This window comes from Taudactylus pleione, unplaced genomic scaffold (assembly GCF_031769625.1).
Source record: "Taudactylus pleione unplaced genomic scaffold, aTauple2 ptg000205l, whole genome shotgun sequence".
Classification (NCBI taxonomy): domain Eukaryota; kingdom Metazoa; phylum Chordata; class Amphibia; order Anura; family Myobatrachidae; genus Taudactylus; species Taudactylus pleione.
The window spans coordinates 5,095,722-5,111,189 of record NW_028284607.1 but is presented as its reverse complement, the minus strand read 5'-3'; positions in this window follow the sequence as shown (position 1 = coordinate 5,111,189).

Here is a 15,468-nt window from a genome sequence, read left to right as displayed (position 1 = left end):
CCGGACACTTCCTTGGTTTATGAGGAAATTTCACATGGAACGCTTTGACCAGACGGGGTGCATGGACATCGGAGGCATTTATCCAGATTCGTTCCTCCGGACCATAATTCTTCCAGTCGATGAGGTATTGAAGACGGTTGTATCGACAACGGGAATCTAAGATTCTGTCAACTTCGAACTCCTCTCCCTGCTGTGTTTGAACACTAGAAGCTTTAGGCAGGACCTTCTGAAATCGGTTTAAGACTAGTGGTTTTAAAAGAGAAATATGGAAAGAACTTGGAATGCGAAGAAATGGAGGAAGCTTTAACTTGTAAGCCACAGGATTCAAGACTTTGATGATTGGGAATGGACCAATGAATCGCGGAGCAAATTTCATCGAGGGTACTCGGAGTCTTAGGTTTCGGGTAGAGAGCCAGACCATATCCCCAGGTCGGAAATTTGGAACCACTCGTCTTTGGCGGTCAGCAAATCTCTTGTACCGGGCTGACGTTTTAGTCAGAGAGGAACGAACCTTTTCCCAGATGTTGGAGAACCGTTGAAGGGACATTTCGGCCGCAGGCACATCTAATGTGGGAAGAAGAGGGAACTCTGGCACTCGAGGATGTTGACCAAAACCTGTAAAAAAAGGAGTTGAGCTGGTGGACGTGTGATAATGATTATTGTGGGCAAATTCGGCCCAAGGAAGAAGTTCAATCCAGTCATCTTGGGAGGAGGAGACAAAAGTGCGCAGGAACTGTTCCAGGTCTTGATTGACCCTTTCGGTCTGACCGTTGGTCTGGGGATGATAAGCGGTAGAAAATTTGAGTTTTACCTGAAGGGCTGAGCAGAGTGACCTCCAGAACTTCGCTACGAACTGTACTCCCCTGTCAGAGATGATCTCTTGAGGAAGGCCGTGGAGCTTGAAGATCTCTTTTATAAAGCTCTGGGCAAGTAGAGGTGCAGACGGAAGCCCAGTAAGTGGTACGAAATGAGCCATTTTAGAAAAACGATCCACGATAACCCAAATTGTGTTGTGGCCCCGAGATGGAGGAAGATCAGAGATGAAATCCATAGATAGGTGAGTCCATGGCTTAGATGGAATTGCAAGAGGTTGGAGTTGACCGTGTGGAACCCGCCGAGGTATCTTGTGTTGGGCACATTTGATGCATGAAGACACATAAGACCTGACGTCCTTTTTCATCGAAGACCACCAATAGGACCGCTGGATAAATTCTAGGGTTTTATCCATACCCAGGTGACCAGAGAACCGGGAAGCATGATCCCAATGCAGTAACCTCTTGCAGAGTTCCGGAGCGACGAAAGTCTTCCCAACCGGGGGTATAGAAGATAATTGGGTAGAGGCGAAGAAAGCTGAATTCAAGATTGGTTGGGGCTGTTCCATGGGTAGATCAGGGTTGCTCGTCATGGAACGGGAGAATGCGTCGGCTTTGAGGTTTTGTGAACCGGGGCGATAGGAGACTTTGAAGTTAAATCTGGAGAAAAACATTGCCCACCGGGCTTGACGAGGGTTCAAGCAATTTGCAGATTTAAGGTAAAGGAGGTTCTTATGGTCAGTAAAAATGGTAATGGGGTAATGAGCTCCTTCTAGAAGATATCGCCATTCTTCGAGGGCTAGTTTCATGGCGAGTAACTCTTGATCTCCAATGGTGTAGTTCTTCTCTGCAGGCAAAAACTTCTGGGAAAAGAAACCACAGGGATGAAGCTTTTCATCTTTAAATCGCTGGGAGAGCACTGCACCGACACCTTCAGAGGATGCGTCCACCTCCAGGATAAAGGGCCGGGTGGAGTCTGGTTGCTTTAAGATGGGAGCGGAGATGAAGGCTTGCTTAAGAAGTTGAAATGCAGAGGTAGCTTCGACGGGCCATATAGTTGGATCTGCTCCCTTGCGGGTGAGGGCTGTAATCAGAGCTACCAGACTCGAGAAACCTTTTACAAACTTGCGATAGTAGTTGGCAAATCCTAGGAATCTTTGTATGGATTTTAAGGAAGAAGGAAGAGACCAATCAAGAATGGCTTGTAGTTTTGACGAATCCATTTGAAGGCCTGTTCCGGAGATAATGTATCCCAGGAATGGTACACTTGAGACCTCAAACAGACACTTCTCTAATTTGCAAAACAGTTGATTGAACCGCAACCTCAGAAGGACTTGTTTGACCTGGTCTCGATGAGTTTGGAGGTCTTGAGAAAAAATCAAAATGTCGTCTAAGTAAACGACCACACACTTGTACAAGAGGTCCCGGAAGATTTCATTGACGAAAAACTGGAAGACGGCCGGAGCATTACAGAGGCCGAAGGGCATAACGAGATACTCGTAGTGCCCATCCCTGGTGTTGAAGGCCGTTTTCCATTCATCGCCTGGACGGATACGAATTAAATTATAGGCTCCTCTTAGGTCGAGTTTGGAAAAAACTGTGGCTCCCTTGACTCTATCAAATAACTCTGTAATGAGAGGAAGAGGGTAGCGATTCTTAATAGTTATTTCATTAAGACCCCAGTAGTCAATACACGGGCGCAAGCCACCATCTTTCTTTTTTACAAAGAAAAATCCAGCCCCTGCTGGAGACGTGGAAGGTCGAATGAAGCCTTTATTTAAGTTTTCCGTAATGTACTCCGACATGGCCTGAGTCTCAGGGAGAGATAGAGGGTAGGTTCGGCCTCTAGGAGGATTCTTCCCGGGAATCAGATCTATGGGACAGTCCCAATCACGATGGGGAGGTAACAGGTCTGCGCTCTGTTTGCTAAAGACGTCCTGAAACCCATCGTAGGCTTTGGGCAGGTCTGTAGAATCCCATACAATGGAAGATCTGATAGGTATTACCCGCTGAAGGCAGCCTTTGAAGCAATTGGAACCCCAGGAAATTATTTGCATGGTGGTCCAATCGATTTGAGGTGAATGTCTCTGTAGCCAGGGTAATCCGAGGACTAAAGAATGAGAGGCTTTGGGAATCACTAGGAAGGATAGTTGTTCGGAATGGAGCACCCCAATGGTAAGTTTAAGTGGTGTTGTACGATGGGTGATGGTTCCACTAGAAATGCGACTACCATCGATGGCGGTTAAAGTGATTACTCGAGGCAACGCTTCCATGGGGATTTGATGCTTCTGGACAAATTCAGTAGTGACAAAGTACTCTGCCGCTCCGGAATCCAGGAGAGCTAATACAGCTTTGGAACCTCGAGGACACTTTAAATGAGCCTGGATGGTGGAATCAGACTTCCTTTGTGATTCAATGGCAACTCCTAACTTAACCTCTCTTTCATAAGTTAGGAGGAGGCGTTTCCTGGACGAATGGGACAAGTTTTAACTAAATGTTGAGGAGATCCGCAGTACATACAGAGGTTCTGCCTCTGCCTCTTCTGCCGCTCCTCAGCCGATAAATGAGAGCGGTTGACCTGCATGGGTTCTTCGCCCAGAGGAGGAGAGGGTAAGCGGGAAACTGGACGTGGCCTTCCACGATCAAATCTGCCTCTTTCCAAGGCACGCTCCCTGTGACGGAGATCCACCTTGTTGCAGAGAGAGATTAACCCATCCAAACTGGTTGGAAGGTCACGGGAAGCTAGGTCGTCTTTGAGCCTTTCAGAAAGGCCACTCCAGAAGGCAGCGATGAGGGCATCCTCGTTCCAATTGAGTTCTGAAGCCAGAGTCTGGAACTGGACTACGTATTGGCCGACGGTCCTGCTGCCCTGACGGAGGCGTAGAATATCAGCTGATGCGGAAGTGGTTCTTCCGGGTTCATCAAAGATTTTGCGAAATGTAGCAACAAATTCGGGGTAGTTGGAGAGCAGGGGATCCGACTTCTCCCAAAGGGGCGAGACCCAATCGAGTGCTTGGCCAGAGAGTAGAGAGATGATATATGCCACCCTGGTTCTGGCCGTCGGAAAGTTGGCGGATTGTAGCTCGAATTGGATTTCGCTTTGGTTTAAAAAAACCCTGCATAATTTGGGGCTGCCATCGAACTTGCTCGGAGGGGAGAGCTGAAGACGAGCAGGAGGTAGAACCGGAGGAGCAGGTGACACCACAGGAGGAGAGGCGGCTTGGGAGCCAGCGGGAGCGGGATGAGCCAGTAAGGACTGAATGTTGTCCAGGCGTGACGACATATCTTGGATAAATTGGATCAGCTGAGCCTGAGAGGTCTCCTGTCTTTCCAGACGGGATAGTACATCCTGCGAGGCTTCTATCCCAGATCCTTGACCACTTGCCGAGTCCATCTGGCCAGTGCAAACTGTCACAAGCGTGGAATTTAGGAGCTGTGTTCCCGGACTGGGCCTTGGATCTGTATTACTTGGCGCAGACGCTCGCTGGAGGAGACTTGGCTTAATGAAGTTTCTCCGCATGAGAGGGTGCAGCGAACTGACAGGAGTTTGAGGAATGCGGCAGTAACGAGGTAGCTAGGAAGCTACGTGGAGCGGCTGGATAGCCGAGGGTAGACGTTGGTAGCTGAGTGGCTACGTGGAGCGGCTGGATAGCCGTGGGTAGACGTTGGTAGCTGAGTGGCTACGTGGAGCGGCTGGATAGCTGTGGGTAGACGTTGGCAGCTGAGCGGCTACGTGGAGCGGCTGGATAGCCGTGGGTAGACGTTGGTAGCTGAGTGGCTACGTGGAGCGGCTGGATAGCCGTGGGTAGACGTTGGTAGCTGAGTGGCTACGTGGAGCGGCTGGATAGCCGTGGGTAGACGTTGGTAGCTGAGTGGCTACGTGGAGCAGCTGGATAGCCGTGGGTAGACGTTGGTAGCTGAGTGGCTACGTGGAGCGGCTGGATAGCCGTGGGTAGACGTTGGTAGCTGAGTGGCTACGTGGAGCGGCTGGTTAGCCGTGGGTAGACGTTGGTAGCTGAGTGGCTACGTGGAGCGGCTGGATAGCCGTGGGTAGACGTTGGTAGCTGAGTGGCTACGTGGAGCGGCTGGTTAGCCGTGGGTAGACGTTGGTAGCTGAGTGGCTACGTGGAGCGGCTGGATAGCCGTGGGTAGACGTTGGTAGCTGAGTGGCTACGTGGAGCGGCTGGTTAGCCGTGGGTAGACGTTGGTAGCTGAGTGGCTACGTGGAGCGGCTGGATAGCCGTGGGTAGACGTTGGTAGCTGAGTGGCTACGTGGAGCGGCTGGATAGCCGTGGGTAGACGTTGGTAGCTGAGTGGCTACGTGGAGCGGCTGGTTAGCCGTGGGTAGACGTTGGTAGCTGAGTAGCTACGTGGAGCGGCTGGAGCGCAGTGGGAAGGCTTGCTTAGCTAAACTAAGAAACTAGTTGCACTGGCAACTTTTGTGAGCATTGGGGATCCTTTTATAGTGGACTTGGTTAACTCTAACTCTGAACTCTTCACATATTACTGATATTTTATCACTCAATATTCAAACACATACAGTACCAGGAAAATGGTCAATAAGCAATGACATAGCCTCAAACTGAGCAAAAACCTTGCCCTACATCTAACCCCAAACACATACTTTGGGGTCTATGTGCTAAGCTTTGGAGTGAGATAAAGTACCAACCAATCAGCTCCAAATTGTCATTTTTCAGACACTGCCAGTAAAGTGATAGTTAGGAGCTACTTGGTTGGTACTTTACCTCTGTCCACTTTATCTCTCTTCCCATCTTAGCACATACACCCCTATGTACTAAGCCTTGGAGAGAGATAAAGTAGCAACCAATCAGCTCATAACTGCCATTTTTCAAACACTCCGTGGCTGGCACCCAACCGTAGACAGTGGTGACAGCACAGTGACTGATAGACCGTTGCTGATTATGGAGGCCCCGCCCCCTCGCTGACATAATTCCGCGATTCACGGGTCTCTGGGTAGGCATTGCCTGCCCCCATCAGAAGCCTGATGTCATAACTGGTTGTGTGTGTGCACTCTCTTTCCCTTTCTCCCTCTGTCTCTCTCTCTCTCCCTTTCTCTTTTCCCTCCCCCACCCTCTCGCTCTTCCTCCCCCTTCCTACACTCCCCTTCCCTTTCTCCCCTCATCCCTCCCTTTCTCTATCTCCCTTATGACTTCTCTCCCAACAGGTAGTGTGTGTGTACTCTTTATCCCTTCCCAGATTATAGGCGTGGTGGACGGGGCTGTCGCCAAGGGGCCCCCACACATTGGGGGCCACCACACTCAGCAAGCACCCCCCCATGCGCCGTCGTTCGTTGCCCCCCATGTCCGTCGCTGACAAGGTCGCTCCGTACACACATTGGACCTCATTTAGAGTCGGCCGCAAGCACCGATGCGCTCGTAACTGACTCGATGGTTAGTCCTGCACACGCGCAGCGGCCGCACTGCGCGTGCGCAAGCCCTGGAGCGACAGAGAAACTCTCTCGCTCCGGAGCTCGTTACCAAAGGGGCGGCTGTCGATGTTGATTGACAGCTCGCTCCATTTGGTAGGTGGGCCAGGGGGGTGGTTTCCAAAACGGAGGCGTTCCTTAACGAACGCCTACCGTTTTGTGGGCGGCCACACTGACATCATCACTGATGTCAGTGGGGAGCTTCCTGCTCCATCAGAGCTGAAAGCTCCCTGGGGCTTATGAGTGCCCAGACCCAACCTTAGGGTCTGGTCGTAAGCCCCGATGGTCGCGGTGGTGATCACCATCGTGACCATCAACCTGGTCGGTCGTTAAGCTGTGGGTGGTAACCCACAGCTTAACTAACGACCATGAGGCTGCACTTCAAAAATGAAGCGGCCGCCCTCATTCAGAGAGAGCGATCGCTTCTTGCGACCAACTCTGAATGAGGGCCATTGTCCATTGTGTACGGGGCTTAAACCCTGCCCCCTCACTCTGATAATGCCATGATTCGTGGGTGTATGGGTAAGAGGCGGGGCCTAATGCTGTTACATGCCCGACCCTGTCAGGAACATGATGAAGCTGAAACAGTGTGTGTGCTCGCAGTCTCCCTCTCTGTCTCCCTCCTTTCCCTCTTTCTCTCCCTCTGTCTCTCCTCCTCTCTATGTATCCCTCCATCTTTGTCTCCCTCCTCTCTCCCTTTTCCTCTCTTCCCCTCCCTCCCTCTCTCCCTTTCTCTCTTTTCCTCTCACCCTCTTTCTCCCTACCTATCTGTTTCGCCATCTATTGCTCTCTCTCCCTGTGTCTCTCTCCCTCTCTTTGTCTTCCTCCTCTCTCCCCCACTCTCCATCTCTCTATTTTCCCTCTCCCCCCCCCCTCTGTCTCTCTATTCCTCTTTCTCCCTCTTTCCCTCTCCCTAGGTAAGGGGCATAGTAGTGGCTGCGGGGGGCTGTGGAATTTTTATTGGCAGGGGTCCCCACTACTTAGTTGCCATGAGGCCCCTGCAAGCATTAATCCTGCTCTGCCTATCTCCCTCCATGTCTGCCTCTCTCCTTCCTCCCTCTCTCTCCCTCCTTCCCTTTCTCCCCCCCTCAAATCTCCCTCATGACTTTTCTCTCGCTATCTCCCTCTCTCTCCCTTTCTCCACCCCCCTCTCTCTCTCCCTCTCTGTCCCCTCTCCACCCTCTTTATCTCTCCCACTTTCTCTGTTTTATTTTCCCTCCCTCCCTCTCTCTGTCTCCCTCCTTCCCCTTTCTCCCCCCTCTCTTCATCTCCTTCCTTGTCTTTCTCTCTCTCTCTCTCTCTCTCTCTCTCTCTAACCCCCCCATTCAAAATCCTTCATTTGCCCCTGGCAGTGTATTAGATCTTGTCCGCTCTGCTGGCGGGAGTTTGTTCCTAGAAGTGTTGCATTCATATTGTAGTATGCTGCGACCTTGCTGGTTAGTGTAGAGTCCAGAGACAATGTAAGGGGAATAGTAGTTTCTGCGGGGGGCCATGGCAATTTTAATAATAGGGCCCTCACAATCCTTAAGTGATGTCAGTTTAAATCTACTTATGTATACATTGTATTCAACTACTTTTCCTGAAGAAGTCACAATCACTAAGCAATGAAATGCACTGGTATAAACATACACATGGAACTTATACTGAACCACTACCATGAACAATTAAATGGATTAAGAAACCATTGCTCATCTGGAATGAACAAGAGCAGAGTATCACCACCCTGCTCAAGTACTCGAAAACACACACCCTGCTGATAGTACTTATGTGAAGGCACTAGTAGTGAAGCAACAGGGAAGCATGTCCCGGGGGACAGATTTTGGGTGGGCAGGTACAGACTATGCCACACTGCCTGAATGTCCCCTCCCCTTAACATTGCACAGCATAGTCCCTCCCCTTTATACAATGCACTAATATACACAATGACTTCACCTCCATTGAAATTAAACACTATGGGGTCTATTTACTAAGCAGTGTTAGGAGACAGAGTGAAAAGTGATAAGAAAGTGATAAGGTGCCAGCCAATCAGCTCCCAACTGTCATTTTTCAAACACAGCCTGTGAGATGACAGTTGGGAGCTGATTGGCTGGCACCTTATCACTTTTCACTCTGTCTCCTAACACTACTTAGTAAATAGACCCCTATGTTACCCAGATGTATAGATTCAAACTATGCTCCCAGAAAATCACCTGCATACCACAAGTAAATGGCATGCCTAGAGCATACATTCTGACACTAGGCTCTTTGATCAGGTAAGCTGCTCCATACATTCCATTAATTCATCCTGTAACCTTTGTAATTAGATAACCTGCTCCATACATTAACACCCTTAACTTCTGTAATCAGCTAATCTGCTCCATACAGTAAATAATATACCTTGGAACCTTTTTAATCATATTACCTGCCCCCTCCACCTGTACCATCTGTGATCAGGTGGAGGGGGAGGGTAGCTCAGTTTTTGCCCTTGGTGACCCAAAAATGAGCTTTGTCCCTGGAAGGCACAGTAACAGCTGAGGATGCAGTAAATAACCATTGGATCACCCACTCTTCTTATCAGGAGCAAATAAGTGCGAAGACAAGAGAACAAAACACATGGACTGTAGTGTAGCCTGACTTCAAGAAGCTTGATGTCCACAAGGATTCGTACTCAGTACTTCACTCCACAGCTCAAGTTCACAGGTTATGAATCCCAGAAGGATTAGTACTATAGAACAACACTACATCATCTCCAGGACTGAGGGAACCATCAACAACAAATAATGTTTTAAGTGTTGTTTTTCCATCTATTTTATAGTTGTTTGTTCAGTCACACAGGGCCAGGTGTGTGCAGTCAACTCCAATAACCATGCCACATCAATTTATAATATGACATTGCTACTAAAATCAAGCAGTATCTGAGGGCAATCTAAGATGCCATATTATAAAGACTCGTACTATACACCTATTTTGAACTATTTATTTGTTCTTCCCTGCAACAGACAGTCCCTGTCATGGATGTAATGGTATGCAGTCAGGAAGCCAACAGCCTAAATGCCAACCATCGGCATCCCGACTGTCTAATCCCGGCAAGTGTCTGATGACAGGTGTCGAAATCCTGATCGCCTGTCAGACCTACGCCGGGAGCCCGACACCCGGGTTACCGATCGAAGGTGAGCCGGGCGCGGACAGCCGTGGGTGGGAGGGTTAGGTTATGGGCTCCCGGGGGGGGACTTAGGGTTAGGCACCCCCCCCCCGGGAGGTTAGGGAAGGCTAGGGGAAGGAGGGGTTAGGGTAAGGCACCCCCGTAGGGAGGTTAGGGTTAGGCACCCCCCTTCCCCCAGGAGACTTAGGGATAGGCTGCGGGGAAGGGGGGTTTAGGTTTAGGCACTTAGAAGGGGGTTATGGTTAGGCACTTGGGAAGGTTAGGGTTAGGCACCCCTAAGGGAGGGTTAGTGTTAGTGGGGGGAGGTTAGGATAGTAAATAGAATAAATACTTTTCTGTCAGGATCTTCACTGCCGAGCTTCCGCTGTCGGGTAAATCATACAGATTCCGATGTAACTACCATAGGTGCAAGGAGTGCAGCTGCCATGGGGCCCAGAGCTGGGGGCCTATCTTCCTTGTCAAAGTTACATGTGTTATATATATTTTTCACCATTTCTTGGTACATAGGGGCCCTTACAAATTTTTGCTATGGGGCCTTCAAATACCTAGTTACCTCCCTAGTCCCTGTGGCTTTAGATACTATAGTTGCAGCATCGCCAATTCATAGTCTGTGCATAAATATGCCAATTGCAACCATTCTGTTACAACACAGTAACACTGTTGTCCAAAATGTTGTGACTGTCACAGAATTCTGTATTTATTTAATAAATGATCTAATTATTTTATTACAAACATGTTTGTGTGCATTGCATTGTATACAGATCTCTAACCAGACAATAATTACCAAAAATACATGCTTCTTCACAAAACATTCTTTACACTCTTTTTATCCCTTTCCATCAATGCAGATTAATTCAGAGGTGCACGCAGAGTCGACTTTTGCGCATCTGAGTGATTTCTTTCATACTGTGCAGCCGCATAAATTGCTCTTTTCATGTGCAAAATTAGATTACACTGATTCAGGGGCTGATTTAGCATTGCAAATAAGTGCACCAATCGCACGCAGTCCCTTCGATGCCTCTGCCTGATTGGCAGGCAGAGGAATTTAACGGGCAGTGTGGGGGCATGTCTGCCCAGTTTTCCGGGAGTGGCAAGGCCAGGGACTGTGTTTCCTAGCCTAGCAAGCTGAGGCTTACTCAGCTGGTTGGAAGCCCAGTGCATGCCATCCATCATCGCGACCATTGACCAGCAATCGGTCGCAGTGCTGGGATCGCAAATGCAGCTGCTTTGCAATTCCGTCCGATGCTGAATCACCCCCAGTGGTCATAGTGAGACGCAGTGTTATTGACAGCCAGAAAGCATTTGTGGGAGGTTACGGGGGGTGGGGAAAGCAGGCGTGTCTTCACTGTTTTGGGGCAGTGTCTTAGCCTGCGAATGTAAATTTGTACAGTGGTAAAGGCTCTGGTGGCTTACTTGTGATGGACATTCTGAGCGACCATAACGTTGCTCAGAGATATGATGGTTCAAACGATGTATGACAGATGGTGCATCTTTGTACGCAAGTGGCAGATTTGAGACTGCACTAGTGGGCATCTCAGTACAAGTTCCTGCAGCTGCGACATTTGTATATTTTTGCACAACTGCTGCATATGGAATTGCAGATGCAACGGGATTTGCGAGCACCTCTGATTCAGGCTATAAGGCTGTATGTGGCATACCCCAAACGATAGCAGCTACTTTATGTATGAACCACTGGAATCTAAAGGTGGGTACACACCTGACAGATATATCTGCAGATGATGGTCGTTCATACACACTGAACAGCCATCATCTGTGTCTAGCTGCGGGTCCAGGCAACCAGGGGGCGTGTTGGAGACGTGTGTCGGCAGGTGGGGGGGCATGTCCCGCCCCCCTCCCCGCGGCTGCCGCTGTGTGTGTATGGGCGGTATGTCTGCAGACATATCTGTCTATCGGCTGTGCAGCACAGCCAATGCTATATGTTGACATATCGCGGGTACACACTACCCGGCGGGCAGCAGATACATTGGCCAATCAATTGATCGGACAATGTATCTGTCAGTATGTACCCAGCTTAAGAACAAATACTTTATTTCATATCTCTCAAGTGTAATAATGGTGCTGTAATAGGTTGTAGGAGTAGATTCCTGAGACAGCACTGGTTAATGATATTTCCAATAACAGCTTTTGCAAAAACCACAAACCATCATAACTTTCCTTAGCTGTGTGTATCAGTATATGCTACCCATAGGGGTCCCCGAGAGTCATATCAGGGCAGTTTTGCACTTTATCAGAACCAAAGATAAGTAATAATTATTGGTTTTCACTTCCTTCTTTGATTAGTGACAGTTGTTATGTATATGTGTGTCAGAGTGTGAAAAGGAGAGCCCCTCTGTGATTCTGATAGGAAACTGTGCAGAAAACAATTGTCTTCTACTCAGCAAGACATAGGCTACAGTTCAGCTAGCTACACACTGTCAGATTTTTTTAATCAGGACGGGGAACAGGACAGATTTTTGGAAAATTGAAAGCCCCAATATCTGTGCTGCACATTATGCAATTTTTCCATAGAAGCTAGCAATCACCACATCACACTGATTTTGCATATGTCCACCCACAAGGATGATGACATAGTGACAGGAGAACATAGGAAACATGGGCAGATTGTTGAGAATGGATTTCCAATTTAATTCTTTGCTCTAATTGGGATAAATAGAAACGATGGCTAGCAATGAAATTATAAAATAATTTAATATCAGACAAACATTAATGTAATATATAAATTTTGACTGGTCAAAAGTAAAACTGAAGCAAATTGTTTATACACATATACAATATAATATATAAAAATGGAAAATCACAGATAATAACTACAGTCAGGTGCATAAATATTGGGACATTGACAGAATTTTCATATTTTGGCCTCTATTCACCACCACAATAGCTTTGAAGTGAAACAAACAAGATGTGATTTAACTGCAGACTTTCAGATTTAATTTGAGGGTAATTACATCCAAATCAGGTGAACGGTGTAGGAATTACAACAGTTTCTATATGTGCCTCCCACTTTTTAAGGGGACAAGAGTAATGGGACTATCAACTCAAAAGCTATTTCATGGACAGATGTGGGTTATTCCCTCATTATTTAATTATCAATTAAGCAGGTAAAAGGTCTGGAGTTGATTCTAGGTGTCACATTTGCATTTGGAATCAGTTGCTGTCGACTCTCAATATGAGATCCAAAGAGCTGTCACTATCAGTGAAGCAAGCCACCATTAGGCTGAAAAATCAAAACAAACCCATCAGAGAGATAGCAAAAACATTAGGTGTGGCCAAATCAACTGTTTGGAACATTCTTAAAAAGAAAGAACGCACCGGAGAGCTCAGCAACACCAACAGACCCGGAAGACCACGGAAAACAACTGTGGTGAATGACAGAAGAATTATTTCCCTGGTGAAGAAAAACCCCTTCACAACAGTTGGCCAAATCAAGAACACTCTCCAGGAGGTAGGTGTATATGTGTCAAAGTCAACAATCAAGACAAGACTTCAGAAGAGTGAATATAGAGGGTTCACCACAAGATGTAAACCATTGGTGAGCCACAAAAACAGGAAGACCAGATTAGAGTTTGCCAAACAACATCTAAAAAAGCCATTACAGTTCTGGAACAACATCCTATGGACAGATGAGACAAAGATCAACTTGTACCAGAGTTATGGGAAGAGAAGAGTATGGAGAAGGAAAGGAACTGCTCATGATCCAAAACATACCACCTCATCAGTGAAGCATGGTGATGGTAGTGTCATGGTGTGGGCATGTATGGCTGCCAATGGAACTGGTTCCCTTGTATTTATTGATGATGTGACTGCTGACAAAAGCAGCAGAATGAATTCTGAAGTGTTTCGGGCAATATTATATACTCATATTCAGTCAAATGCTTCAGAACTCATTGGACGGCGCTTCACAGTGCAGATGGACAATGACTCGAAGCATACTGCAAAAGCAACCAAAGAGTTTTTTAAGGCTAAAAAGTGGAATGTTATGCAATGGCCAAGTCAATCCCCTGACCTGAATCCGATTGAGCATGCATTTCACTTGATGAAGACAAAACTGAAGGGAAAATGCCCCAAGAACAAGCAGGAACTGGAGACATTTGCAGTAGAGGCCTGGCAGAGCATCACCAGGGATGAAACCCAGCGTCTGGTGATGTCTATGTGTTCCAGACTTTAGGCTGTAATTGCCTGCAAAGGATTTGCAACAAAGTATTAAAAAGTGAAAGTTAGATTTAGGATTGTTTAGTTTGTCCCATTACTTTTGTCCCCTTAAAAAGTGGGAGGCACATATAGAAACCGTTGTAATTCCTACACCGTTCACCTGATTTGGATGTAATTACCCACAAATTAAATCTGAAAGTCTGCAGTTAAAGCACATCTTGTTTGTTTAATTTCAAAGCCATTGTGGTGGTGAATAGAGGCCAAAATATGAAAATTCTGTCAATGTCCCAATATTTATGCACCTGACTGTATATTATCTAGAGGAGGTGGATCCTAAAAAAGAACTGGTGTAAACCAGTAATCAGTAATTGTGGTCTGCACCTGCAGTATGACCAGAGTGACATGCAGATAATATGTCTCTGTTTACTCTGTTCGTATACTTGATAATATGTCTCTGTTTCATACATAGGGGCATATTCAATTGTGTGCGAGAATAGCAAAAAACCCGCACCTGCGAGGTTTTTCCTTAAGGTGCGGGTTTTTTACTATTCTATTAGGTGCGTAGTTTTTTAAAAAACACGCACCGGGAGGTTTTTTTCACGCACCTCCTGAGCAAGCGTGATTTTTTTCTAAAAACGATGATTTTAGGAAAAATCACCTGGACTTGCTCTGACACCCCCGCGGCCCCTCCCCCCCCTTGAGGACTAATTAAGCAATTGGAAGATTCCAATTAGCTTCATTAGTCCTTAATTACTCACCTTCCTGAGCGCTGTCTTCTGCATCGGCAGCCGGCTCTTCTGCAGCAGGGTAAGTATGTCAGTGTGTGTGGTGTATGTAAGTGTGTATGAGTGAGTGTGTGTGCATGAGTGTGTGTGTGTGTGACCCCCGGGGCGGTGTGTGTGTGGCCTCCCCAGAACGGGCGCAGGGAGAACCAAGTTGCGGGCTTTTGGCCTAGAAAAGGTACAGCTTGGAATCAGAGGCGGTGACATTAATAAACAACTGTTGAAACGGGAATCCAGATACATTTTATTATTGGATAGTTTAAGACCTGGAGGTCTTAATGAAGGGATCAATTACTCTGCTTTCTTATAAATATATTGATATCTTCATCTTCTTTATCGGATTCTATTATTTGATAAAGTACATAACACACTTATCCTAGACCTGGACTACATACATATGATGATTTATGTTTGATATCCAAGAAAGAATATATTACTCTGGGAGATTGTATATTTTATATTATATTATAATATATACAATAGTATTACAAGTGGAATATATGCCTTATAATAGTTCAATATACAATAATAATGACACACTATGATACAGTATTCACTAAATATATAATCACATTTGTTTTGATTTATTCATTTTCAGTTTTCTATTGGGAATATATTACATATCTATACTTTTATCTATATCATTTTTATAAATGATTATTATTGGTCAATATTTATATCACTTATTTCTCTATCACTTATTTATGACATGTACTTTATTTTATAATACACAATTTATATATATATTCATATCACTCTTTCACAATTTATATATATTGTTAGATCACTACTTTTTGATTTTTCATTTTCACTCAATTACCAATAAAAAAAATATTTTGTTTAAAAAAATTATTTTCACATTTTTTTTGGTTTATCACTTTTCTTCTATCACTTTTCTTACAACAATTATCGCAGCACACATAACTTTTCTCCATATATGATTATTATTTATTCACAATTCCACAACAGTGTCACATATTATTCTAGCAATAATTTTATTTAATATTATACATGAGTAAGTACACATATATTTCTATATTATATATTTATTATTTTAATTTCATTTAGATATTTGGTCTTTCATTATATATGGTGTTAGTGTTATATAGCTTT